The sequence below is a fragment of the Chiroxiphia lanceolata genome, chromosome 14 (genome assembly GCF_009829145.1).
Source record: "Chiroxiphia lanceolata isolate bChiLan1 chromosome 14, bChiLan1.pri, whole genome shotgun sequence".
Classification (NCBI taxonomy): Eukaryota; Metazoa; Chordata; class Aves; order Passeriformes; family Pipridae; genus Chiroxiphia; species Chiroxiphia lanceolata.
In genome coordinates, this window is record NC_045650.1 from 18,508,026 (window position 1) to 18,534,612 (window position 26,587).

Genomic DNA, 26,587 nt, shown 5'->3' on the forward strand with positions numbered 1-26,587 from the left:
AATAGAGACAGAGTTTCAGCCAAGGCAATTTCAGAGCTGAATCAAAGCTAAAATAACCTAGACACAGAGCAGCTGAGCAAAGGCAGCTCAGTGAGGGGGGGACAGAGCAGTGCAGGTGCCCTGTCCCCTCCACAGCTCCCACTGCCTGGCTGGCATGGGGGACAGCAAGTCTCACATAGGAGCTCAGTGTGTCTTGATCTCCCCCTTTTGCCTGCCATCCCTTCTGGACATGGTGACAACATCTCCCCCCTCCCACGGAGGCAAGTCCCCACCTCAGTGCAAAGTCAAGCCTGGCAGCTGATTAAGTGCCCCCTTGCCCGGCACACGGGCTCGTGCTTTGCATAGCAAGCACCAGCGTTTGCTGTCCTGACCCTACAGCCCTGCAGAGCAACCCAAATCTTCCAGGTAGAGATTTAAATATTTTTTTTTGCCTACAGATGCTACTCTGCTGCTGTGTGAAGGAGGTGGGGAGGGGGGGGATGGATGGACAGACACACGGGCGGGGAGAGATGGAGGATGAGCTGATTTCTGCCAAGTGAATATTCTAACTGGACTCCTAACAAGGAACAAGACACAATCCTCAGCATGACTCAGCCTGGAAACACATGCTGCTTCTCATCCCCACTGCCAGGACTGGCACATCCCCACTGCTCAGCCACTGTCCCACAAAGGAGCAGCCCACAGCTGCCACTCCAGCACCCACCCCAAATGCTTTTCACAGCCAGGACAGGTAAAGCCAGGCAGCTCCTGGTACATGGACAGGCTGATCATGCCAAAGGCAGCCAGGCAAAACGGGGGCTGATGCTGAGCAGGACAAGCTGTGCGTGGCTGACACGTTGCTTGGTCTCTCACAGACCTCCTGAAAGCAGCTGTCAGAGCCCGTCTTGTTCCAGCTCCCTGCCTCTCCAGACACACCGGTAATTCTGCTTCACGTCCGTGTTCCCTCCTTTGTTTCTCTCTGAGAGAAAGGGTTTGAGCACCCTGAGCCTCACTGTTCTTGAAAAGCATCAAAATCAGCAGGCAGAGCAGAGAGATGGGAGGTACAGGATCACAAGCATCTCCCAGGGCTGGTCTGCGAGGACACCTCATGCCCCCAAGTTCCTGCCAGGGGGACAGTGGTACATACAGGACACTGTTGACATCCTGGGTCGAGCTCAGGGGGCTGGAAAAGGCAGCATTATATCCTTCTGCTCCTGTATTTTACTTGTGAAATGCCACATCCAGCTCCAGGGTTAACTGTGGGGCTGGGCAGGAGCTTCCTCAAGTGCCTTCTCTGGATGAGCCCCACATGAGCATCCCCAAGGGGTCAGTGGCTACCCCAGCCCCAGGGAGCCTGAGCCACCCCCTTGGCTCCCCAGCCAAGGCACTGTGAGCTACTGTATGCCACAGCTTGCCCAGGTGGGTGCAAAACCCCATGCTGGGGTGGGAGGTAACGCTTGGCTCATGCCAGAATCTTCTAAGGGAGGTGCTTGGCATCACTTTCTTTGGGCTCTTCTCTGCCCTCCCCCCAGTCGGCTCCACCTCTCTGGGTGGTACAGCCCAGTGCCAACTGACACGGGGCTGATCATCTTCCTGAGGACACGTAAATAAACCCACAGCCCTTCTCCCTCCCCAAACACCCGGGGAAAGTGTTACCCTGCTTACGATAAACGCCGTGGTGCGGAAGCCAGGGAGTGACAGCTCTTAGATGGCATGTCAGCTCCAGCTGTCCCAGGAGGACGTGTCAAACTGTCACACAGCATTAGCTGCGACACGTTTACTGCACACTGCACTGCAACCCACACCACCACCACGGAGCTGTGGCACAGCATCCACAGCCCCTGGGTGTGGGAGCGCTGCCTCCACTCCGGGACCTCTCCGGGCAGTCCCCTGGTCAAGGAGTGCCGGCCACTGCTTTTGTCACCTGGCCCCTTGTGTATCTTGTCCTGCAGCAGGACACCCATAGCCCGCTGGCCATGGCCTTTGATAGACTGGTGGGATCAGGCTGAAACAACCACCTGGATGCCACTCGAGCACCAGGAGTGGGGCAGGCATGGGGGGCCTGGGTTATGGGTATGGCAGGGGGAGGGATGGAGACACCATGCTACAGGCCTGGGCCAACTCACATCCACACTGCAACAGCTCTCCAGGAACACATCCCCAGTAAGGGAGCTGGTGGTGGCAGAGAGAACTTGGCACGGGGCAAGACACCTGAGTCTTGCTGAGTCCCCTGACACAGCCCCAACTCCCCACTGCCATCCCCTCCCTTGCCACGTGCTATCTGTGCCCTTGAGCTGCCGCAGCATGAAGCAAACAGATCTGCCTACAGCACCACTACTTTGCCTTCACCAAGGGGGACTGGAGCAAACCCATTTCGGGGCAGGTTGAACCCTCTGCCAGGCAGCGGTGGAGTCTCGGAGGAGCCTCAGGGGAGAGGCAGCACAGCTGGCACAGCAGCAGTGGCTCCCTCACCCACCCTGCCTGTTCACAGCACCACATTCCCATCCAGAGAGCCTCGCAGAGCCAGCACCGACGCTGCTCCTCATCTGCACGCGGAACCACCGCCCGTGGTCTCCACAGCTGTCACCTTGGCGCTTCTGGAGAATGACAGTTCGTAGCCGCTGGTGGGAACGCATCAGATGACTTTGTCCTGAGTCACAAGGAGCGGGAGAGAGAGCTGAACTTGGCCTCAGGATTTCACCTCCCCTTCCTTCGCCTGCTCACATCGGACGCTTTGAGGCAGCGACTGGCCCTGGGCAGCTGCAAGGCCGGGGTTAAGCTGCTTGGGCACCAGCTGGGTTGTGGATAACACGAGAGGTAGCTGCAGTCCTGCAACACTGGGCCAGGAACGCCTCTAACCAACACTCTCGTTTTGGCCAACAGCATCAAAACCACCTCCCAGAGACGTGGACAAGGAGCCACTAGCTCCTGCTGCCTCCTCGGCAAGCTGCAGGCACAGCTTCCCCCATTTCCTGCTTCAATGTCCAGATTAAAATCCTTCTGCTAGCCTATAAAAAAGGTAATCAAAGCGATAACAACAACAATCAAACGCTCTCAGCTGCCTCCTGGCAGCTGGCAGCTCGTTGTCACTGGGAAACAGCAGCTACAAGCTTTGTCCTGGGGCTAGGATGGACATCCACTTGGGAAAGCTGGGGCTCCTGGGGTGAGGAAAGACAGGTTGGGCTTTCAGCTCCCACACTGGGATGCTCAAGCACCCTCTCAGCATTCAGCTTGTTGGCAGGGAGCTGCATGGGTGCTGGGGAGGAAGCTCATGGGCTTCTCCTGCTCAACCACAAACCCAATTAAATTTGTTGCAATTAAAAAGGAGGAGAGACAAAACCCTCTGACCAAGAGCCTCTGCAAATCCTGGCACCAGTGCCTGTGGCAGAGGAAGGAGGAGCAGATCTCCTGGCAGAATGGCTCTGAGCCAGTTCACACCCTGGGGATGTATTATCCTGCACTGTTTCGGTAATGACAGGTGGTACCAAAAATTTGCAGGACGGAGATGAGATGCTCCCAAGCCCCTGTTCACCTTCTTACAGCCCCATCAGTCCTGCTGCTGCTGCAGAGTGGTCAAGGTATTTCGGGGGCTACAGGCAACACGAGGCTCAAGGTTTGGGGCAGTTTCCAAATTGTGCCTGGGGCCACCAAGGCAGAGACACGGTGTTGGTGACTGAGATGTGCTTCCCAGTCCCCTTGGAGGTGTGGCTGGAGGCATTGCTTACACTATGCAAGACTGGGAGATCAGAGATTTATCTGCTCCTTCACAGGCAGGGGCAAGGCTCTGCAGCCAAATCACACAGGGGTTGTGACACCCACAGGTGTTACACCCGGCCTTTCCTCTCCATGCCAAGCAGGGCCATTCCTGGGAAAGCAGCCTCTCATGGAGCTTGGGTAGGAAGCTGCTGCCTCATCAGCAGAGGAGACTGCAGCAGCTGTGGTTAGCACACCTGAACTTCAAGCCATTTCCACAAGGACCCTCTGCTGAACAAGAGCCAGGTAAAGAAGTGAGCGATGAGACACTGTCATCTCAAACTTCCCCACGTGCCACTGACTCTCTGTATGGGTGCCAGCATGATTCCCCCCTGGCCACTGACTCTCTGGATGGATGCCAGCATGATTCCCCCTGGCCACACGCCCCAGCCTTGCTTTATTGGTCCTGTAAAACCCACATGCAGTGGCTGGAACAGCCAGCATCCCTGCTGACACCTCATTTGCAAGAATACTGCCAGGGGCAGGTAAACACAGGCAAGTCATTAGTACCAGCGTCAGCAGAGACAATCTAACTTGGATCTTATCCTGCGTGAACAGGTAGCAAGGGAAGGCACTGCCATAAACAGATCTCTTGTGAGGAGCTGAGACAAAGCAAAACCAGCATCTCCCTTTTACAGAGCCAAGGGATGGGAGCTGAGACTGGAGCATCCAGCTTCTCTCCTACAACCTTTCCTCCTTCCTGGATGAACCTACAGCTCTGGGATGGTCCCCAGTCTCTGGGGAACACTCTCTTCCCTTCCCCATCTCAGGCCTGGGTCCCCTCTGTGACTAGAGGATTCTGACTGAGGAAAGCACCTTTTTAAATAAATAAAAATAAATTAAATCAGTGTTCTATTGCTGTTACACGAGCGAGGCGCACTCTGTGCTGTGCTGGCTGTGATCGTACAGACCACCATGTGCACACCCACAGCTAACAGGGTGGGGATGCAGCTCCCAAGGTCTTTTCTCCCCACTCCAGGCAGGACCAGGTATTGAATGCCTTCTCAGAAATGTCTCTCTAATCAGTAGGGTTACAGCAGGAGCAGACCCAAGGCTCTTCTGCTCGAGTTCTCTGCACAGCCAGTGAAAAGAGGAGTCTCACGAGAGTTGCTCAAAGGTGACGTGGCAGCAGCCAGAGGAAGAATTACCAGCTGCTCCATGCACGGAATACAATTCCCATTAAAGGGAGGAGAAAAAAGAAAAAAAAGGCAGAGCACAAAAACCAATCAAGCACTTAAGTGCTTCAAAGTGTCCTCTGTCCTAGAAGAATGGATCCTCTCTCTGCCACCGAGAACCCACAGCCTGGGAGATGCTCCAGTGCAGCCTCCTGCATCCCACCACCCACACTGCTCGTCACATGGTAACAAGCTGCTTTCCAGGGGGCCACAGAGAAAAACCTCCCCCGGGTCTGTGGGGTCCACACGGTCTCTGAGGAGAGGTGTTGGGTGAAAAGCATTTTGAAGCCCTACCTCCCCCTGGAAGGATTCAAAGAGAGGAGTGTCTGCAGGGTGTGGGGCAAATACTGCTGAAGCATCCCAGTGCTCCAGGCTCAGTGAGCCCCAGGCTGGACTGCCTGGGGAGAGGACATGGACCACAAACCCACAAGCCCCATGCAGCCAGGACCTGACAGACCACTTCCATGGGGAAAGGACCAGGAGAGGAGCCATATGGGGTTTTAATCAGGCATTCTGCTTATGGGAAGGAATTAAGGGCTTCCCAGAGAGGCTATTCCTTGAGGATTGCAAAGACAGTGTAAACTCCCAGGGGATTAAATCCTGAAGAGGATATCCAACTAGTAGGGAGAGAGGAGAGGCCAGCACCATGGCAGGGATGGTGATTACAGAATTACCTGCCAGCTTTTTAAGACGATAAATGGTATGAAATTTTATACAGATAAATTGAGACTTGACAGAGCTGGAGAAATGGTCTGTGCTGGGGCAGGAGCAGCCTGTGCTCTCTGTCTGATGGCAGCACAGAAGCAAGGCACAGAGGATGGAGCAGGGAAAAAAAAGAGGAGCCAAGTTTGCACAGCAGAGCCACACTGGGAGCAGGGGACCAGGGACAGACAGTGTCCTGCTCCCACTCAGAAAAGGGACAGCGAGCACTGAGATCAGCGCTGCAAGAAACCTCAACCCTCCTTAGCAGTCAGGTCAGGCAGCACCAACGCTGCCCCAGCACGGGAACAGGACATGCTGTTTTTCCTCTTGCAGCCAGAGAGCACAGGGATGGTTTAACCTTTGCTCCATGGGCCAGGCTGGCACCCACGGGCACCCAGGACCTGTGGACAGCACACATGGGCTTTGCAAGAGCAAGACACAGAAGTAATTCAATAGCAAAATAAGCTGAATGGCAGCAAACCTGAGAGCCATCTTGCAAGCCTGCAGAGAGCTGGCTGCCTGCCCCTCCTTCTCCAGGACTGTGGATGGCTGAGCCCTCAGAGTTGGGCATTTCCCTTGCTCACTGCCACATCCCAGCCGGCACCCAGCTGTCCTCCTCATGGCCTTTCCAACCTTTGCCAACTCTGGGAAAGACCAGGCTTTGCTTCTTTTTGTTCCAAGGAAGGCTGGCCAGTTTGCCCCCCAGGTGCAGGGGTCCTGCCCCAGACAGCTGATTCCCGGCTCTCCTTGGCAGGGAGGGAGCACACAGCCCACCCAGGCCCCAAGGACAGGGTCCTGGGCTCCCCATCCAAGCCACTGCCATCAGAGACATCTCCTCCGTCTCTTGGAAACGCTGCCGAGTGGGAGCTGCCACTCAGGGAGTGAGTCACGCTGCTGGGAGGGCGAGGGTGGCTTGCTGGCATGCCAGGCACTGGCTACTACTCGCCCCCCAGGACCCCCCACTCCCCCGGGGGCTGGGCACAGGGCAGAAAGCCAGGCTCTCCCCCCTGGAGCAGCATCTCCTGCAGCTGGATGGCAGCCCCACGCCTCCCACCCCGCTCCACTGTGCTGGTGGAGCTGCTGAAGCACTGCAAAGCAATTCCCAGTGGCTGCTTTTCCATGTCGTGGCATCAGGGAGAGAGGGAGCAGCCTTGGGAAAGTGAGACAGAGACCCTGTGTCCCACTGTATGGAGGCATCCTCTGCCCCAGCTCAGAGACTTTGGGACTAAGGGGAAACTGAGGCACAGGGGGAGGAAGGGACCTGCAGCAGGACATCACTGATAGTGCAGAAGCCCGTGGGCAAAAGGCTCTTCTGAGCCTCCTCACCTTGGGGGAGGCATCCCCCAGGATACAGGGCAGCAGGCCAGTCATCGCCCTCTGGGGACCTTCTCCTCACAAGCTCCTCCAAAACCCATGGGATGATAAGCACCTCTTCTGAAAGGGAGCAATTACCACAAAACACAGATTATGCAAATACCTTGGTTACCAAAATGATGCTCCCTGAATTCTGAGCAGGAAAGAAAAGAGCTGTGGAGAAAATTCATTTAGACCAGAGCTGCACCGCATCTATTTAAAGTGCCGAGAGGCAGAGAGGGGCCTCCCTGGGCACAGGAGCTTTAGGAGGCCACCACAGCCCACTGACCATCCCATCAGGGATGGAGATGGCACGAGGCATTTCCCTTTCCTGCCAAAGCACTTCAGAGATGTTACTATCACTCCCCTTGCAAGAGGAAACCGAGGCACAGAAGCAGGAGGCACTTGGCCAGTGAGACCCAGTGTGCAGACAGAGAAGAGGCTGAGGTGTTGCCGAGAACAGAGCAGGGTATCCCACTGCTCCCCAGTCCCCCAGGAGCACTCCCAGGCTGGCACTTGCTACTGTGGTGGGATGGGCTGGACTTCCAGAGTTGGCTTCACATAGAGCCGAGGTGTGGAGAGAGGCAACAGGAGCATGGCTTTGGGGAAAAACCTCTGTGGGATACTCAGGATGGGCTGGGACAGCAGCAGCCATGAGGTTGGTTAGGGGAGTGCTCAAGGGGAGTCCATGAGTCTCATTTCAACAGGTAGGGACTGTCCTGCCTTGGCACATGTTCCCTGGCACAGAAGCAATGGTGTTCCCAAGGCCTGATGTTACTGGTTCAAGAGGAGCAGGGCTCAGTGTGCTACCCACTGCTGCACAGCCCTGGCTGTGCTCAGCTGCTCCAGGCTTCCTTCTGCCTCCTCCACTGCCATGGTGGGTCAGTTTTGCAGCCCCAAGCCCTCGAGTGGGGTGCAGAGCTGGTGCCATAGCCACAGGGGTGAGAATGGCTACCCCACTGAGAACACAGTGCCATCCTTTGTAGTGGCAGAGGATCCTGAGAGCCATTTCAGCTTTGGAAGGACCAGGTGCTGATTTGGAAGGACGGAGGGTAACACACTCAAGAGACAAGGGCCGTCAGGATGCACAGCAGGGGTGGCACCATTGCACACCAGGCCACCACATTTTCCCCAGTGCAAGGTGGGTCCGACAGCAACAGCTGATCTGATACTTCTGGCTCTCACAACGTTGCAGGAGCCACCAGACCCTCCCATGGGTCTGAGCTGCCAGCACACCCTCCCAGCCCTCAGCACGCTCACCTGGCTGGCAGCAGTCACTCAGGGTGCCTCGCTGACGTCGCGCAGGGAGGAAGGACAGCTCATGACGCAGTAAATGCCAGCAGAGCCAGCCACACTATTTCCTACCCTCACAGAGCACAGAAGCCATAAGTCAGTGGGAACGCTCTTTGCATTGATGCCAGGCAGATTTATGATAGCACAGGCACTGCTGTGCTGGTCCCAGCATCCCCTCCTGCAGCCAGCGGCAGGAACAAGTCCCCAGGGAGAGTGTCTCCATGGGCAGCACCCGTGACACCCTCCACTGCCAGCACTGTCTGGTCAGAGGAGGTGAAGCATCTCCTCCAGGGCAGGTGAGGACCCAGACTTTGCAAAATTCCCCCTGCAGCACCAGAGGAGACGCTGGACTGCAGCAGATGAACAGCTCACCTGCTCCTGGTGTCCTGGCTGTCCTGGTATGTGGGATCCTGTGCTCCAAGGCAGCCCTTCGTGCTCCCAGTCCCTGCCCTCCCTCCTCTTGTCACAGCCTCACTTCGGGCACCTTCCCAGCACAGCCTGTTTGCAAACAGCCTGCTGCAGCTCTGGCACACTCAGACAGTGCCACATATAGTCTGCTGGCATCGCTGGCCCAGGAGGCATTGGGCTCCTCCAGCTGCTGCCCTGGTGAAGGTGGACACACTGGGGACTCAGGCAGCAGGTAAGAGCCCAATCCAAACCAGCACCCAGAAGAGATGCCAAGTCACCTGAGTGTTTTCCATTTCCGGGGTGAAATGCCTGCCCATGACAGCAGTTGCATCTCAAAATCCATCTCTGGATTTGAGTACCCCAATGATATTTCCAGTTTCTTCCCACACCCAGGGAGAGATGGATCTTGCCCCTGCAAGCCCTTGCCTGGCTGCCCAGCCCTCTCCCAACCCTTTCTTGCCCCTGGACAGATCTTCTCCACTGCAGAAATCTGTCCGTGGTGCCTCTGCACTCCTGCAATGCTAGAAATTGCTTGCAATGATGTGTGTGTTGGATTTGCTTTTGATCAGCAAAAACCCAATTTGTCCTTATCTCCCCTCCCATCCTGAGCTCACATCACCTCAGGAAAGACAAGAGAGTTAAATTCACAGATGAGGTAAGAAAAGCCAGATGCCTCCTGCTAGTGTAACCACAGCAAACAGCACAGGCACTTCACAGCTCCCCTGAGACACCAGCAATCCCACCTGCTGCCAGTATGGCTCCTGACTTCTCTCAATTAGCTCTAAGTCTCTTACTCTTTCCCAAAATCAAGCATCCTGTGCTCTGCTGTGGGCAGGAGCCCTGCTGATGTTGCTGGCATCTCCCACTGACATCAGCTGACCGCAGGAAGTGTCCTGGCACACGTTCCATGTTTTAATGATGGGGATGAAGGCAGAGATCCCGGGTGCCTCCTCCTGTGACCACACAGCAATGCCACAAGGGCTTTCTGCAGGCACCCCAACCCCCCAGCTGCCCACACACCACCCATCTCCCCAGGCCAACAACCTGCAGCCTGTATTTTTGCTACTCTCAGGAAAAACAGCTCAGGCATCCAGGCAGTAAGATGACCCTGGGCTGTACCCAAACTTTTCCAGGCACCATCACGGTTCTCTGGAGATCTGCCTATGGGCACTGCCTTCCCACTGCTCTCTCCACCTGAATGCAGAGCTGCCTGGAACTCCCAATACCGACCATAGTGGTCTTCAGGTGGGCAAGTCCCCCCATTACAGCCCAACAGGAGCAAGCAACAAGAAAGATGAAGAGAAGAGGATGGGTGCTCAAAGGTGTCTGCTCAAAGGTGTCTGCTGACAGTGACAGGATGCAAGGGAGCACTGAAACCTTGGAAATAGAGAGAGACAGAGCAAGGAAACATGACCTGAAAGAGGGACTGAGGCTGACTATCCACACAGGGAGGCAGACCCACCTGATCCACCCAGTGCCCTTCTCTCACCTGTTCCCAGATGAGCAGAGCGCCCATTGGATCAGGCTGGGAAGCAGAGCTGCCTGCAGTCCTGCCAGGCCTCTACAGGCATTTCAGCTGGTTTGTCACAGCACTTGTGGTACGATGGACAGCAGAAGGACATTGGCTACACCACAGCAGCTGCCCTTCCTGCATCTCTTTTAGCACTGCTCCTCTCCATAACTCCCTTAATATTACATGCCTCTATCAAGAGTCCTTTTAGACCAGCAGCCTGAGTTGCTTGGAAACTGTTTGCTGCAGCGACCGACAGCCACTGCTGGGAGGGCTCAATGCCAGCCCACCCCCCAGGGCTGCCAGGATGGAACCTGAGGGAACAACCATGTTCCCCTTCCTGGCATGTGCTGGGAGCCAGAGAAAGTGGAGATGAGATGGGAGCAGCTCCAACGCGCACCAGGGATGAAGGAGCCAGGAAAGGCTTGGGGACCATGAGGCTTGGTTTAGGACTTGGAGATCCTACAGCTGCACTTCAGAATGTTCCTGGCCAGAGGGGAAGGGCGAGCTTCCAGAACAACATTCATGGAAAACGTGCTCAGCCTCACAAGATTTGTTTGGCCAAATCTGGACATTGAATTCAATCACTGAGAAGTGAGAGAGAGGATTTTGCTTTATGGACAAGTACTGCTGTGGCCTTAATGGTGAAATCAGTTACTGACACCTCCATAATACTCTATGAATCATTAGGTATCTCTTCCAATTTATGGCTTACCATAAAGTACTGCTACAGTTTTGGAGACAGTACTTTTTTTCTTTTTATACTGTAGCACTGACAAAAAGCATATTTTATTGCAGGAGTGGCAGCGTAAGTACGTTTATCCATTGGCCAGGATGCTGTGGTATACTTTCCTCTCTAATGGCTGTACAAACATATATACATCCCAGATTTATACCCAGATTTTCCATACTTTGCCTTGCAATTTACATAATATGCGAAAGTTTCTATATAAAATGGAGAAGAGCATGGAGCTGTTCCTGCCAACCCAGCCGCTGGAATTCAGCGCTTCCCCGTCTCACGCTGCTCATGTTTCCCCACAGTGACAGCGTTCCAGGGATTCTGGGACTGCCTTTGGGATCCCACCTTTTAGCTACGTGCTCCCAGGCTGAAGGGGAGGTGGATGAGGCCCCCCAGGGTCAGCATGGGAATCCCCAAGGGAAGAAACAGGAGGGGAGCGGGTTCTGCCAACGCTGGTGAAACGCATCGCCAACACTATCCCACCTGACATCTTCCTCCATTGCCCTGGTTGGTGAAGCACTGCCTTTTCTTCTCAAAAAACATTGTGGAATTAGAAGCCTGATTGATATGAATATGTAACAACGCTGCTTTATTAATAGCAGCTGCATTATCAGTTTGCTCCCTGCTATTGGCAGGAGATCTGGGACAATATGTGGTTTGAAAACTAAAGAGAAATGCAACCCGCAAAGGCAGTGGCAGCGAGATAATGTCATTCCTTTTCCCGGGGAGCTGGCCAGGGAGACACAGACACGGTGGTCACGGATGCATCGCATCGCTCCTTCTGCCTGGTCATGGGAGCAGCGCTGGGATGGCTTCACAGTGTGGATGGTCCTGAGCACACCCGCAGCCATCTGCAAGAGGATTTGCATTCAGTGTCCCCAGCACAGGCAAGAGACACCCCTCCAAGGCAGGGACCACCACAGCCAGCTGTAACCTCTGCAAATTGAGGTCATTTGGTACGGAACATCACGCAGATCTCCCTGGCACAGGCAATAAACTGCCTTCGCAGTTTTCTTTCCTTACTCCCCCCCCATCACCACCCCAGAGGCTTAAATGAAAACAAGATTACAAAGGAGATTGGATTGGACATACATCTCGTGTGCTATTTTAGCTGTAAATTATGCCAGCTTCATAAAACCCCAACTGTTCTTCCCCGAGATCCCTGCATAGATTGGCTGGCGAAGATCAAGCAACCGGCGCTCGCTGCGGGCAGGCATTGTCTAGAAAAATGCTGATAGGGTCCAAGCAGGAGCAAGATCTTACAGTGCTACATATATATATACACACACACTCGCATTTATATGCATGTACACACAGGCATGAGCTTCCCATGCCCATTGATTAGCCAAACAGTGACACACACAGAGGTCTTACAAGCCCCTGTCCACCGGGCTTTGGCCACCTGACCGTAGGGATCATCTGTGCTGCTTCAGCTGCCTGTGCCAACGCAGCTGATGCTTTCCTCAGCCTTAGCTAATCCCAAGAGAGAGCAAAGCATCAGGCAGCATAGTCCAAAGCAAGGCTGGGTGCAAGGTATGGGATGCGGAGCCGTGCTCTGTGATGCTGCACGGAGTGAGTGTGAGTTAGCACACGTGGTGAGGGGAGCAAGGCTTGCTGCTGTGGCAGCCACAGGGCTCCCAACCCTGGGCAAGGCTGGAAAACAGGGCTCTGCAGCACCAATGCAAAACAGCCATAGCCCAAACTTTGCTACAGCAAACCTGGCAAGAGGTTTTGCAATTCCTCTCACGAGCATCACTGCACCTTGGCTGTGCTCCACGACCCTGGAGGACAGAGCAGCCAGGCTCCCAGCACACAGGGCTGCTTCAGGGAGAGTAGCAGTGCTGCCCAAAGCTGGAAAGAGAACAGCTTGGTGTACACTCAGCTCCAGTCCCCTCTCCTAAGGTGCTACTGACACCCTCTCCCCCCCCATCAGGGAGTGGTTCCATGCTGTGCTGCCTGTGATGTGAAGGCATGTGCAGTGCAGGCACCTTGGCAACCAGGACCTTGAGGAGCAAGCCACCACTTGGCTGCTACAAGCACTCTACCACCTCCAAGAGCCACTCTGAGCCCCAAAGAGATGAAGCCAGTGAAGCCCCCAGAGCCCACAGGAAAACCTCCTTCCCCCAACAGCTCAAGACAGCTCAAGAGCAGCAGCACACTTTGCCTTTCCCCGAGCAGGCACGGCAGTGAGCCGTCTGCCCTGTCACATTCCCATGGCTCCAGCTGCTCAGAGCTCAGCCGGGTCCCACCACACTTCCCATATGTGTGGGCTCACAGCCTGCGCCACCAGCCTGGGATATGCACACAAGGAAAAGCTCTCCCTGGAAGGACGGGTCCAGCCTGTCTCATCCATCCTCCTCTCCAACCAGTCACTCTGGGCAATGCTACAGCAGATTTAGTTTTGCACATCTATCCCAAGTCTCCCACGTGAAGAATCCCTGCAGAGTCAGTGACCTTTGAGGAGACCACACAATCTGTGGGCAGACATCTGCATATCTTCTCCAGAGAAAGGGTACAGCCAAGCAAAGAGGCAATGGAACCTGGCAGAGGTCCTGTATCCCAGTGTCACGCATTAGGAAGAAAGGAACAAACACTCAGGAGAGGTAAGGGCAGCACAATAATGCTGGTCAAATGCAAAGGGTCCATAACCAAAGACCCCAGGGTGTCTCACCTTGCTCTCTAATGGAGAGCTGCACCTCCCTCACGTGGACATACACCCATTCCCACCTGCAACAAGCCATCCCTGCACGTTCCTCCACGCCTTCCACCACCGAGACCAGGCACGGGGCTTGTCAGCGTGTGTACGTATCTATTGATACAAACCCAGGCTTCCTGGGCAATCGATAATGCTGTTTAAGAGATAAGTCTTGCTATTGACTGGCTGCTGAGCCCAGCTCCTGATTAATTTAAAAGAGAGAGAGAGAGAATGGCGAGGAAGCTCAGAAGTGTTCCCAACGTCACCAGGCGTCAGTGTGCATGCTCAGGGTGTGCAGGCAGGGATGGATTGGGGCAGGGATGGACTGGGGGTGCTGTCTCTGTGTTACAACAGGATGGGGCTATGCAGGGACCTGTCTTCTAAGAGGGATGCAACTCCACCACCAAACACCTCCATGACCTGAGAAAGGAGTCGTGGGTCTCTCTAATCCCAGCAGGAACCACAAGGTATGTCAAGGTAGAAACACATTGATTTTTACACAGTGGAGGATCTGTGCACCTTTGGGGAAGAAAAAAAAGGCCCATCTGTGAATGCATGTGAGCATTCACTGTGCCATGCACAGATTAAAACTGGGCATTTTGTTCCCTGAGTCCAGCTGTGGCTGTGCCAAATTTGAGGCTCTTCTACCATCCTGCACCCAGCCATGGTGTTTTGATCATCATTTTGAGTGGCTTGAAAGAGCTTTTTGGCTGCCAATCCCTCAAAGGCAGCTCCAGCCCATCATGTCTCTGTCCTGGCTGCAGCAGTCTCTGCTCTGGTGCATGTAGGGCCTCCCCTCCTTTTTCAGGAAAGGACAACTCCCACCAGAGCAGGTCAGAGCAGGGGATGAGCAGAGCTCACCCAGTCTCACAGGGGAAGGCTGTGAAGCTGCCATCCCTCCTGTGGAGGACAGCAATCCCCTACGAGCATTTGAGGGAGAACGACAGAAGGTAAGGCACTGCTGAACCCAAAGGACAGTTCTGCCACACCAACCACCCAGAGAAAATATTCATCCAGATCTGAGATTTCCAGCCCTCCAAGAAGCAAGGATCTGAACAGACCTCCAGCATGAGCCACAGAAGAAGAAACACTGTTTTAGGTAAGCTGGATCAAGCGGAAAAAATGTGTGCCTCAACAACCCAGAGGCATCTTCCAGCCCACAGTGCCCAAGGCCACCACTTTGATGAGCTGCACGACTGGAAGGTGTCGTATTTCCTTCCATGTTCCCAAGTGCTTCTCCCTGGTTGATGTGGATCCACCGTCTCTGTCCCCTAATTCCAAAGCTGGAGCAACAGAACAGCACTGGTGCTGTGGATGGCACATCCAAAAGGCCCCATTGATTCAGCTCATCTCCCTCCTCCCGTTGCAGGCTCTGAGACATCGCCCAGTGATGCAATGGCTGTGCCCTGGGAGAGGCAGGTGGCATCAAAAAGCACCTCAGCCCTGGGAGATTTAGACTGATTTCTGCCCAAATGGGAGAGATGGGAGCAGTTTTGCTGCAATGGTGGGGGGCCCATTCAGTGGAAGACCCTCAGATGATCTGAGCCTTGTTCATTAGATATACACTTTTTCACTATAAAACCACAGTGCCTCGGGGCTGGAGCTGCCCTGGCAAATGACACTGAACTCATGGGTATGAATCAGGAGAGAAACTTGCTGATTTCAGCGGGAGAGAGGAAGGACCAGTGCTAAGGCAGAACTGAGGACTTCTGGCTTTGTCCGTCAGTATCAGGGTGCAGCCACCAAACAAACCATAAAAGCATCTCCTTGGTATCACAGGGCTGCAGCTGGAGGTAAAATTCCAGCTCTGCAGGTCCACAGGCAAATCCCAGAGGCCTATTTACCCCCAGCATGCAGGTCAGCTCCCAAGAGCTCAGGTAGGGAAGCAAAACACGAAGGCAGCTGGTGCAGACAGCATTGTCTCACCTGACTGCTTCCCACTTGGGGCCCTCTCCTGTGCTAGATGGGGCTTTATGCTTTGCAGTTTCAGTTCAAAGCTTAGACTGGCTTAGTCCGAGACAGAAATGAGCTCCAGACCTCGGTACAAGCTCACTGTTGTTCACTGCAGGCATGTGGCTGCCCTCCTGCCTCAGGAAGCTTGAAGCCAACAGGTCCCTGTCCCTGTCCACCCTAACACGTGTCACGGCACCTCTTTCATTCCAGCACCCCACTCCTTGGTTTACAGAGAGGGACCAAGCCTGAGCCCACTTTATTTGCATCCCCACTGTGCTCCCCACACTTGGCACTGCACAAACAGGATGTGTTTTTCCATCTGCTCCACGGGCCCATCCTTAACAAGTGATCTCAATTTCCCTGAGGTGGGAAAGGCTCACGGGCAGCCAAGTGAGCTGCTGGGAGCCAGCAGCACTGGCCCTTGGGACAGGGCAGGGGACACCAGGACGGGCCACAACAGCTGGGGCTGCTGCAGGGACAGCCCCTGGTGCAGCAGTGCTGGAAGAGGGAAGAGGCAGACGTGCTCCAACTGTGGGGTGCTGGTGGCTTGGTGCTACCCATGCTGGAGCACCCAACCAGCTGCACCCCAGGGGTCCTGCAGCAATTCCCTACAGCAATGCTGAGGTCGGGGCTTCAAAGCGGTGCTGCAGCACAGTGGTGGCTGTTGCCATGGCAATCAAGAGGGCAGTTGGCACGCTGAACTGCCAGATGAGGAGAGCAGCCACTCTGGTGTCCCAGGGGGCTGATTTCCCCCACAGGCTTCAGCAGCAGCATGGCAGAGCCTGAGGAGATCAGCTGCTCTCAGCACCAAGCACCAGGCACTCCTTGATGGACACAGCCCCGGAGCACCTGGAGCCCACTCCCAAACCCCCCCCCAGCCCTGCCACTGCCACTCTGGCCAGCAGCTGTTTGGCACTGCCCTCGTGGCTGCCTGGCCATGGCCACAGTGGAAGGAGGCAGCCAGCATGGCAGCAAATGCAAGGGAAATTTCAGCATCACAAGAGGGGGGGTGAGCACGGTAGGAGGTCCTCAGCCAGCAGCCAGAGAGCAGGAGGCTGCAGGCTCAGCCACACACCGGTACTCAAAGACACAGGGACAGGGCACTGTCTGGGCAGGCAATGACTAGAGGGGACGTCAGAGTGAAAAAAAAAATGAAAAAAGAAAAGGATGTTGTTTTGTCTGCTGCTCAGGTGCGGTGTGAACTCCTCACTGCAGGACAACATGGATGCCAGCAGCTCGCTCAGGGGCATGGATGACTATGGAGAGCTGCTAAACAGAGGGGAGCACCCTGCCGAGGTCTTGGCCCGGAACAGAGGCAGTGCCAGCCCTCCCCTGCACTCAGCACCTGCCTCCACGCAGAGACAGGCCACAGGCTCAGACTCCCTTGGGCTTGACCCCAAACCATTCTTGCACTCGAGGCAGTCTTGTGCCAGGCGAGTTTCTCACACACAGGAACACACATCCCAGCCTGCCCTGGTGCAAACCAGGTTTTCTCTCCTCCACCTTTCCCTTGTAAACATGGGGAAACTGAGGCACCTGAAGATTGAAGGTGGCACACAGGTTGTCATGATGGAAGAAAAAGGTGAGAATGTTTTCAAATTCCCCAATAGCAAGCCATCTCTCTACCAGTCCTGCTGCCGACAAGAAGGATAACTTATCCCATCCAAATTGCTGTAGAATAGAGAAACGAGGAAAAAAACCCAAACAAGCCTCAAGCCAGGAGCCAAGAACATTTGTCTCTGTTCTTCCAGCTCAATCAGACACAATTCACGATGGCAACTGCCATGATACCAGACTAATACCAAGAACGTTGCCACCCGGGAGCGTGCCAAGGTGACCTGGGGGGGAAGTGGCAGAGCTCTCTGCCCTGAGCCCCACTTTCTGTGCTCAGCCTTGTCCTGCCCAGGGGCCCCGGGATGGGGAGAGCCACCCCAGGCGTGCACGGTGCTCAGCTGCACTGATCGGACCCGGACACGCGAGCCCCTCGCACAGATTCCTCCTCCCGCACACACACCGTCCCAGGGCTACCGGGGCTGCGACAGAGATGGGGCAGCGGGACGGCCAGGAAGGGGGCACCCCATCACCACGCCGGCACCAGCAGAAGGCCACACACACGTCTCTCTCGCCGACCCTGCAGTCCGGGCTCTCACCGGAGGACGAGGCAGAGCCCTGCTCCAGCTCCTCCACGCTAGCGATGGATTCGGGGCACCCCGCGCCCGGGGAGCTGGGCATCCCTCCCGACACGCCGCGGGAGACGCGGAGCGGCCGGGACTGGGGTGGCGAGGAGGTGGCGGGGAGGTAGCGGGGAGGGGGCGGCCGCTGCCCGCCCCTCGCAGTCACCTTGCTCCCGCCGGAGCATCCCGGGGCAGCCGCCGAACTCCCGCGGACGGGCAGGCGCGCGGGACCGACGGGTCTCCCCGCCCCGATCCCGCGGCATCCCGGCGGGCTCCCCTCGCCCCGGGGGAGGGCTCACCTGGGGTCCGCCGCCGCCGCTCCCTCAGGAAGCCCCGCGGCTCAGGCGGGCGGCGCGGCGGGCGGGCAGGGCAGGGCACCCGCAGCCCCCCGCCGCCGCCGCCCCCATGGCCCGGCCGCCGCCCTCAGCGCTCGGACGGGCCCCGCCGCCGCCGCTGCTGTTGCTGCTGCTGCTGCTGCCGCCGCCCCGCAGCGCCCGCCCCCGCCATGCCGGCCCGGCCCGCAGCTCCCGGCCCCGCGGCGGCGGCGAGCGCGGTGCGCGGCTCTGCGGGGCGAGGGCGGGCGGCGGCTCTGCGGGGCGGGGCGGGACGGGACGCGGGGCGGGCGGAGGCGGGCGGACCCCCCCAACCCCAGTCCGGGGGCTGCGGAGCCCGCCCGCCCCCACCCGGGGCAGGCGGGCATCGCCCCCCGTGTCCCTGCCGGGCGCGCACGGACGGGCGCCCTCGGTGGGTACCGGAGGGCCGGGACTCCGTCAGCGGCCACCGGAGGAGCCCCTCGCCCACCTCCTCAGGCCCCTCGCGGCGTGCGCTCGGTCGGCAGCCGAAGCATCCCTCCGGTCCCTCCTGCCGGGTGTGCCCGCTCCAGCCCCGCACCGCTGGAGCCGGCCCGGGCGGGCTGCGGGCAGAGCGGCGGGCGAGCACCGCAAACCCCCGCACCTCCCGCGCCCCTTCCCGGCTCGGCAGACGGGTGCCGAGCCAGCCTGCCCAGGCGCCCGCCTGCCGTTCCCCGAGCAGCCGCCCGTTTGGGGCCGCCGCTGTCCTGCCCTGCAAGCCCCTCTCTGCCTGTGGCACTTCTCCCTGAATGCCGTTTGCCATGTTGTCACCCGCTCGCTCAACACCATGAGACCCTTCTGCAGTGCTTCACTGGCTTTTTTGTTAATTACCTTTAGGCATTACGTACGATGTGCAAACACTGACACCTTACTCTTCATCCCCTTTTCCAAATGCACGGGATCGTCTCCTTGCTGCTCCATAGGTAACTCCATGGTAACCACTCTCCCAATCTTGGCAGGGGGAAATCAACAAAAGCTCTTAAGGAAACTACATTATCAATGCATAAGAAGAGGTTCGTGTGTGTTTCTTACGAAAAGATTGAGAAGCAAGGACTGGGAGGTAGGTTACCATGGATTTGGGGAATTCAAGTACCCTATTAGCTGGCTAATGTCCTCAAGAAAGAATAATAGATTTACAAGCTGTGAATTCCTCCTTTGAAAATCTGTCTGACTTCCATTATATTGCTTTCCACGTCTTCCCATTCTATTCTTTATCAGGACTCCAAGCAACTCATTTGCTCTATACAGAAGTTGAACTTGGATATAGCTTTCTGACTCTCAGCTTTTACAAAAATTGCAGTCACACTTGCTGCCTCCCATCTATATGATCCCAGTGTTCATTCCAGGGTACCCAGCCCCATTGGTAGCTCAGTAACTCCATGCTGCTGCTCCTCCTCCAGAGCCCATAGGGAAATCCTGCCTGATCCTGGCAATCCCTTGCTCTCCATTTCATCAGTGTTTTCCAAGAGCATTTTCTGACATTTCTGTTTCAGAGAGTTCTTTAGATTTATCTGCCATAGGAAGGGGCAAGGTATGTAAATTTTCCAACATTGTCCACGGCAGATCCTGATGTAAAGAAATTAATTTTGGTTTTATGCAATGCCCTTAGAGTTTTTTAGCAGCCACAGAAACCCAACAATCCAGCACACCACTGGCTGTCTTCCTTCTAATGGCCTTGGCATTGTCTTCATGACACGTCCTTATGCTTTAGGCATGTCACACCCTAAAACTTGTCTCATCCCAAATTTATATCCTCTCCTGTTTTCCTTGTTTGATGCAACACGCACCTTCTGAAGCTCGTCTGTTGACATGTCTCCTTTACGTGTCTATTTTAAACCTGTTGGCATTTTTTGGCCCTTTATATACACAGCTATGAACTTTTAAAAAGTATTTCCAGAATGAAGATTGAGAAGATATAGCAAATCTCAGAAGGTCTTTTAGATTTTAAGATCAGAATTTATTCCACACACACACAAAAAATAAGAATGCCCCTCTCTCAGCGTGCCTGTTCACGAAAACATCCCTCATGAAACATAAGCTGTTCCTTGCAGAGTTTGAGAGTTTGTTTGTTTGCGCCCAACTGTTTATATACACTTGTCAGTTTTCCTTTCTTTCCCTCTGGATAATGGTATAGAGCCTCCTTGAAAGCAGGAGGGAAGTGCCTCCGAGCAGCAGTATCATCTGCGAGAGTTTTACTCTCTAAGCTGCGTTTTTGGCCAAGTTTCCTTATTTTTGCATAGCTTATTTCCCAGAAGGCTGTTCCGGAGTTGGTGTTGGGTGAGAATTGGGAAGCAGTGGGGAAACTGTAACATGTGCAACTTGCTCCCTGTGCTGCTCACACTCTAGGAGGGAAATACAAGGTTATTTCTCTTCCTTAGGTACCTGAATAGTTGCTCCGGGGCTATTCTTTGCCCTCTTCAAATACTTTAAGACTCACTCCCTGGCACAATTAACTCAGAGACTGTCCTCTGGCATCTCCTAATCTACAATGTGATGACCACACACCACATGCTGTGGGCTTGCCGTGCCCTGTGCTGCATGTCCCCAGCTCTGTGCTGCAGGATGGGACAGACTGCTGGGTTTGCACTGCAACACTCTCTGCTTGTGCTGGATTAGCCTCTCCTGAATTAGCTGCTTTATTGCCCTTCCTCCCCTAGGGACACTTGCTGTCTCTGATGACAAGATGAGAGTTTCACGGCTGAGTGCAACATTGGAAGAGCCTCAGATGAGACTCTGCTGAGGCTTTTGATAGTCAGAAAAAAGAGCAGAATGGAGGTGAGACCAAGATAACAAACCTACACCACAGAGCTCATGGAAAGCAAGGAGCAAACTTCCAAGGGGCTCTTGTTCTCCAGTAAAATGCATAGCAGGCAGGCTACCCCCGTGCTGGAGCAAAGGAAGATGACAGAGGTATCATGGGGCCAATATACACAGCCAATAATCAAACCAGTGATGCTGCTGGTACCAGTTGCAGCTGCAAGAACACCTGCTCTAGTACAACCCTCACTGCCCCAGGAGCAGCACACAGGGGGATCAGATGAAAACAGAAGGTGGGGAGCACAAGTGTCACCCTTGTGTAAGGGGGGCAGATGAAAGAGGCATCTGTGCATACCTGGGTTTTCTTTCTTCTCCAGGAAAAGCAGAGCAGCCCCCTCCTACTCTGTCCCTCACTCCAAGTCAGAGCGAGTAGGAGAAATCACGACTACCTGCTGCCTGTTTGGCAGTTGTCGTGGAACAAGCCTGGCAGCTGTCACGCCACATCCCTGTCGCCGGGGTGTCGCTGCACTGTCACGACATGGCAGGACTCTGGCACACCCCCCAGCCTCAGCCCTGCCTGCCCAAGGCTGGAGAGTCCTCAGGCTCCAAACCACACGAAGAGCTTCCTCCCTGGGCAGAAATGAGCTCAGAGGAGCACAAGATGGGCTTTGGGGACCAGCATTCAACCCCAACAGCATCGGGAGGTGAGGCAGGGAGGGAGCTCACGTTTGCTCCTGGCTCAGTGGGAAAGTCAGAGCGTTGTTGGGGTGATGGTTCAGAGTCCCTCCTGCTGAGTGTTGAGGGAAGGCTGTTATGGAGTGAACATCCCATGAAGCCAAGAAAAAATAAAATGAGCTTGCAGAGCCCAGTGGGGTGGGAGGCAAACAGCTCTATCAATGCTCGAGAGTGAGCAGTTTATATAAGCAACAGGCTCACCAGCTGGGAGGAGAGCAGCAGCTCAAGGGAGCAGAGCTGGGAGAAGGGGAGACCATTGCCTTTTCCAGAGGGTTTGTCACCAGCGGGCAGGACACGCTGGCACCTGGAATTATTTCAGGGGACTGTGGAGATCACAGAATCATAGAATATCCTGAATTGGAAAGGACACACAAGGATCATTGAAATCCAACTCCTGGCCCCGCACAGGACGCCCCAACAATCCCACCATGTGCCTGAGAGTGTTCTCCAAATGCTTCTTGGACCCTGGCAGGTTTGGTGCCATGACCACTGCCCTGGGGAGCTGTTCCAGTGACCTCACATTGTTCCTCGTGGGAAAGCATCTTCAGCAGTCCAGGCACTGCCACACAGGTGAGACAAGGCAGCCTTTGCACGTGGCCATGTCACAGCTCTGTGTGAGAGGCAATGGACACTCCACTTCTGGTCACCACAGCAAGGTGGAGGGCTTTGGCTGGGTCTGTACAGGAGATGTCAGATCAGTGCTATTGCTACAGGTGTGCCACAAGGAGCCTTTCTGGACCAGACAGACTGGGACAGCCCCAGATTCACGTCTTGTGCTCCTCCCAGGACAGGGATGCTCTGTAGCTGTGTTGCTGCAGTCACTCATGCCTGGGCCAGCTGAACAGAGTAGACAAACAGAGGTTTAACAGGTATCAAGGAAAGCTATTCCCCTGTGGATTTGTCTCATACTTGAAACCAGATTTTTTCCCTACTGTAGAGGGCAGGAAAAAGGGGGTTCTGTCTTCCAGTCAGTTGCTGATTTTCAAGAAACCTGTCAGATATCATCTTTGGGATTCTCAGATTTAAACAAGTATCGTGTTTCACCCCAAAGCTGAGGGCAGGCCAGCAGGCCAGCAGGCACAGCCACCCAGGAAAGCCAGGCTAGGAGAGTGTGAGCCCCCACAAAGCCAGGAGCACTTCCAGCCCAAAGCCCTGGGGCAGAGCAAGCTCCAAGCCCAGCCCCTGCAGACATGCAGCACCCAGGAAACGGCTACTCCGTGGGGCTGCCATGGGTGCTGACCCACCAGGAGGTGCCAGCAGGATGAGTTTGGGTACAGGAGAGGTGATGGATATCAGCTGTCTGTTCCCAGATGCAGCAGCAGAGAAATGCCAGAGCTGGCTGGGCAGTCAATAGCTCTCCAGCTAGAGACTAGATGGATCCATCTGCACAAAGCTGCTGGAGCTGCCAGTCATCTCATCCAGCCCCTTCCAAAAGCCAGCAGCAATGGGGAGTGGTGCTGGGAAGCCAAATGCCTTTGCTAATTGGACCTGTTACCATGTTTGGTTTTTTTTGTGGTTTCCCTTCCAAGCTGTGGCAGGAGCCTGCTGGGGAGAGAATCACAGAATGCTTTGGGTTGGGAGAGACCTTAAAAACCATCTTCTTCCAATGCCCATGCCATGGGCAGGGACACCTTCCACTGTCCCAGGTTTCTCCAAGCTCTGGCCTTGGGCACTTCCAGGGATGGGGCAGCCACAGCTTCTCTGGGCAATCTGTGCCAGGGCCTCCCCACCCTCATAGCAGAGACTTTCCTCCTAATATCTGACCTAACCCTGCCTTCTTTCAGGTTAAGGCCATTCCCCTTGTCCTGTCACTCCATGTTCTTGCCCAAAGTCCCCCTCCAGCTCTCTTGTAGCCCCTTTAGGTACTGGAAGGGGCTCTAAGGTCTCCCTGGAGCCTTCTCTTCTCCAGGCTGAACAACCCCTCTCAGTCTGAACAACGGCTCTCTCAGTCTGGCTTCATAGGATTATCTGGGACCTGCCAGGTGCTCTAGCCCAGGCTGGGATGTAAGACCTGGAGGGCAACAAGTTAAATTATTCTGAAAAGCAAATTCCTCTGCCCATCCCTTTCCCTATGCCACTGACAGGGAATAAAGGTCACTTCCCCAGCAAGTCTCACTTCAGGCCAGTTGCTTCCTAGACTCAGGACAGGCACTGGCCTCTGTTACCTCTGTGTAACATGGGGCTCCTGATTCTGCTAAAAGGAGCTACAGGGGGTTTTCCCTTCCTTGTTCCTCCTGCTCCTTCTCCCAGCTGTTCAACTAGTAGTGAAACAGAAGCTGCTGGATCTCGAGGAGAGAATAAATAACTTGGATTCAGCCATGGAAAGGAGATGGAGGCATTTGCTAGAGAGCATCTGACAGCTTGGGCAGAGCAGGCAGAGCTGGCTCTGGAGGAGCTGTGGTAATTAGGATCTATGTTTGCACTCTTTCATTCAGAGGCTGCCATGCAGAGAGCAGTCCTGTCAGTCCCAAATTACAGGGTCCTACAGCTCACCCCCCATCCCCCAGGATGCCCCAGCATCTCCACAGGGCTGCCTGCTGGGAGGCACGGTGGCAGCTCTGTCCTTCCCTGCTGCACCCTGGCACACCCCCGGGGCACCCCTGGCACCCAGCTGTGCTCCCCCCCAGCATCCTGCACCCACCGCAGGTCGGACGAGGAGCGAGGCAGCCGGAGCTGAGTTACCACGGCACCTCGCTGCTCCTCCAGCAGCGATTCCCCTCTGCCATGGCTGGATCGATTCCCCTGCCCCCTGTCCCTGGAGGAGCCGGCAGTGAAATTACGCCTTCTGCTCCACGCCCCCGCATCCCTGACTGTCTCCTGGACAAACTCCACTGCCTGGTGTTATTTTTAGCTCCCGGGAACTCTGATCTTTTTTCTTAATGGGACACGTGTGCTATGAAACGTGCAGGGGCAGATCACTCCAGCCGCAGCCTCGCGTGAGGAGCTGCCGGGCTGTCGCTCGTCTTTCCAGGCACGGGGAGGGAGCAGCGGGATCCGCCCCAGCGAGCACCTCTGGGCAGGGCCCAGGATGGCTTTGTTTTGTCCCCTTGGCTTTGTTTCCGCAGGGCAACAGCCCCGGGCTGGGTCTCCACGCTGCTCGCAGCGTTCAACGTTTTCCTCCTGTGTCGGTCACCGGTCGAGGGATCGAGAGGGGACAAACCACTCTGGTCCCTCCTGGCGGCTGCGGGGGCCACACGCAGCACGGAGGTGCTACAAGGACACTACTTTGGTATCAGGAAACCCTTGGGGCGTAGCCAGGCTGAGACGCAATCCCAGCCCACCCTGGGCAAGCTGAGGCCCGGGACCAGGATGCTGTTTTATATGAACAGCTGCTGGAGCAGCCACTTGCCAACCACCAGGCTCCTGTAGCACCAGGAGGGCTCTCCCCTCCAGAGATGGGAGACCTGCAGCAGCACCTCTTTTTCACTCAGGGTAAATCAGGGATACACCAGGTTACACCTGGTGCTGCTGGATTGCTCCAAAATGCGCAAAACCAGAGCATCTCCCTGGAAGTCTCTGGATGCTGAGCAGTGCTAGCAGAGGGAAAAGAATACACAAATGAGTCTATTTTTTGAAGTACCTAAATTAGGAGATAGGAGTCTAATTTTAGGCACCTGGTGCTGCCCTTCAGAGTGATGAGTTAAGGACTGCAAGTCCTTGGATGTGCATTGCCCCTCTCCTGACGCTGTGGGACAAAGCCTGTGTCTTTGGTGCTGGGGCAGCATCCCTCTGAGAGCAGCCCTCGCTGCCAGCCTGGCCCATTGCAGGGACACTGGAGCTGCTCAGACATTCTGTAATGGACCAGGGATCCCATAAACCCTAAACAGACACTTTACAGCCTGTTTTGCAACAGAGCCTGGCTGTGACTCAGCAGCAGGGGAAACTGAGGGCTATAACTACCCAGTGCTGACAGCACCTTCCTCCTGTCGAGCCTCTTTCTGGGGCTGTGGAGACACCTTCAGCTGAGCTCCTGCAGCAGAGCCAGGCACACTTCATTAATGCTAATGAATTAAATCTCCCAACACCCAGTGAGGAGAGGAAAGCTGAGCTGCTGTTGTACCGGGGATGAAACCAGCACACAGAGGTACTGAGGTCAGGAAGGGAGATAGCAGGAGTGCAGATCTCTACCACCCTCTGCATCCCAGCCAGGGACAGCTGCTGCTCTGGCTCGGTGCCACCTGTGGCAGGACAGACCCTTCCTGTGTTTTACGTTCCTTCACGATCTCCTGGAAGGAGATTTGCTGCCCAAAATCCAGTGAGATGCCAGACCTCTGCTGCTGAAGATTTCCACCTTGCCCTGGCCCATAAGAGGACCCCAGGGGCACCCCTGGCCACCTCAGCACCCCAGGCAGCACAAGGAGCTTGAAATCATCTCTGGCCAGGCAAAAAGATAAATGGGGATGAAAGCACGGTGCTGGCAGATTGCTGTGCAGCAATTGCCCCTTGGAGGACACCTTCTCTGCAGCTCTGCCAGGCTGCTGCTCTCGTTCGAGACTTTCCAATCATTGTAATAGAGTGAAACTTTATTTACTGCCCTCACCCGGCTTCCTAACGTGGCCATGGGCACACAGCAGGCGTCCTTCCGGCTGTACTAACAAGAAAGCCTTAATGGCTTTTCTGCCACGGCACAAATCAACCTCCAATAAATGTGGGCACTGGGGGAAGGCTGTAAGTGGGGGATGGAGCAGAGATGGGGAAAGGTAAGGCGGGGGGATGGCTGGGACCCACAGGCAAAGGTCTGGCTCTGATCAAAGGACAGGGAGCTTGGCAGGGTGGCCACAGGATTGAGCAGCTGCTGGGGTGTGATGCTGAGGTTCATCCATGTTTGAAATGGTTCAGCTGGGACTGAAGAGGAGGTGCTGGCAGGCACCAGCAGGGATGGGGAGATGGGGACTCTGCCCCATGCTGAGCACACAGACTCATCACACAAGAGATCACCACTGGATGTTGTTTTGGGGAAGGCTCAGACTGTGTCCATGCGAGGTAGCTGGGAAGCCCTGGAATGTGCACT

General features: G+C 55.4%; 1 protein-coding gene across 1 annotated transcript in view; it reads right to left on the reverse strand.

The window, feature by feature from the left end:
- Window positions 1-18,100, reverse strand: part of FRMPD3 (FERM and PDZ domain containing 3) — a 59,525-nt gene extending 41,425 nt beyond the window's left edge. The window contains exon 1 of the mRNA XM_032702143.1: window positions 18,034-18,100. The gene's annotated coding sequence lies outside the window, so the exon portion shown is untranslated. The remainder of the gene's footprint in view (window positions 1-18,033) is intronic.
- Window positions 18,101-26,587: the final 8,487 nt, after the last annotated feature.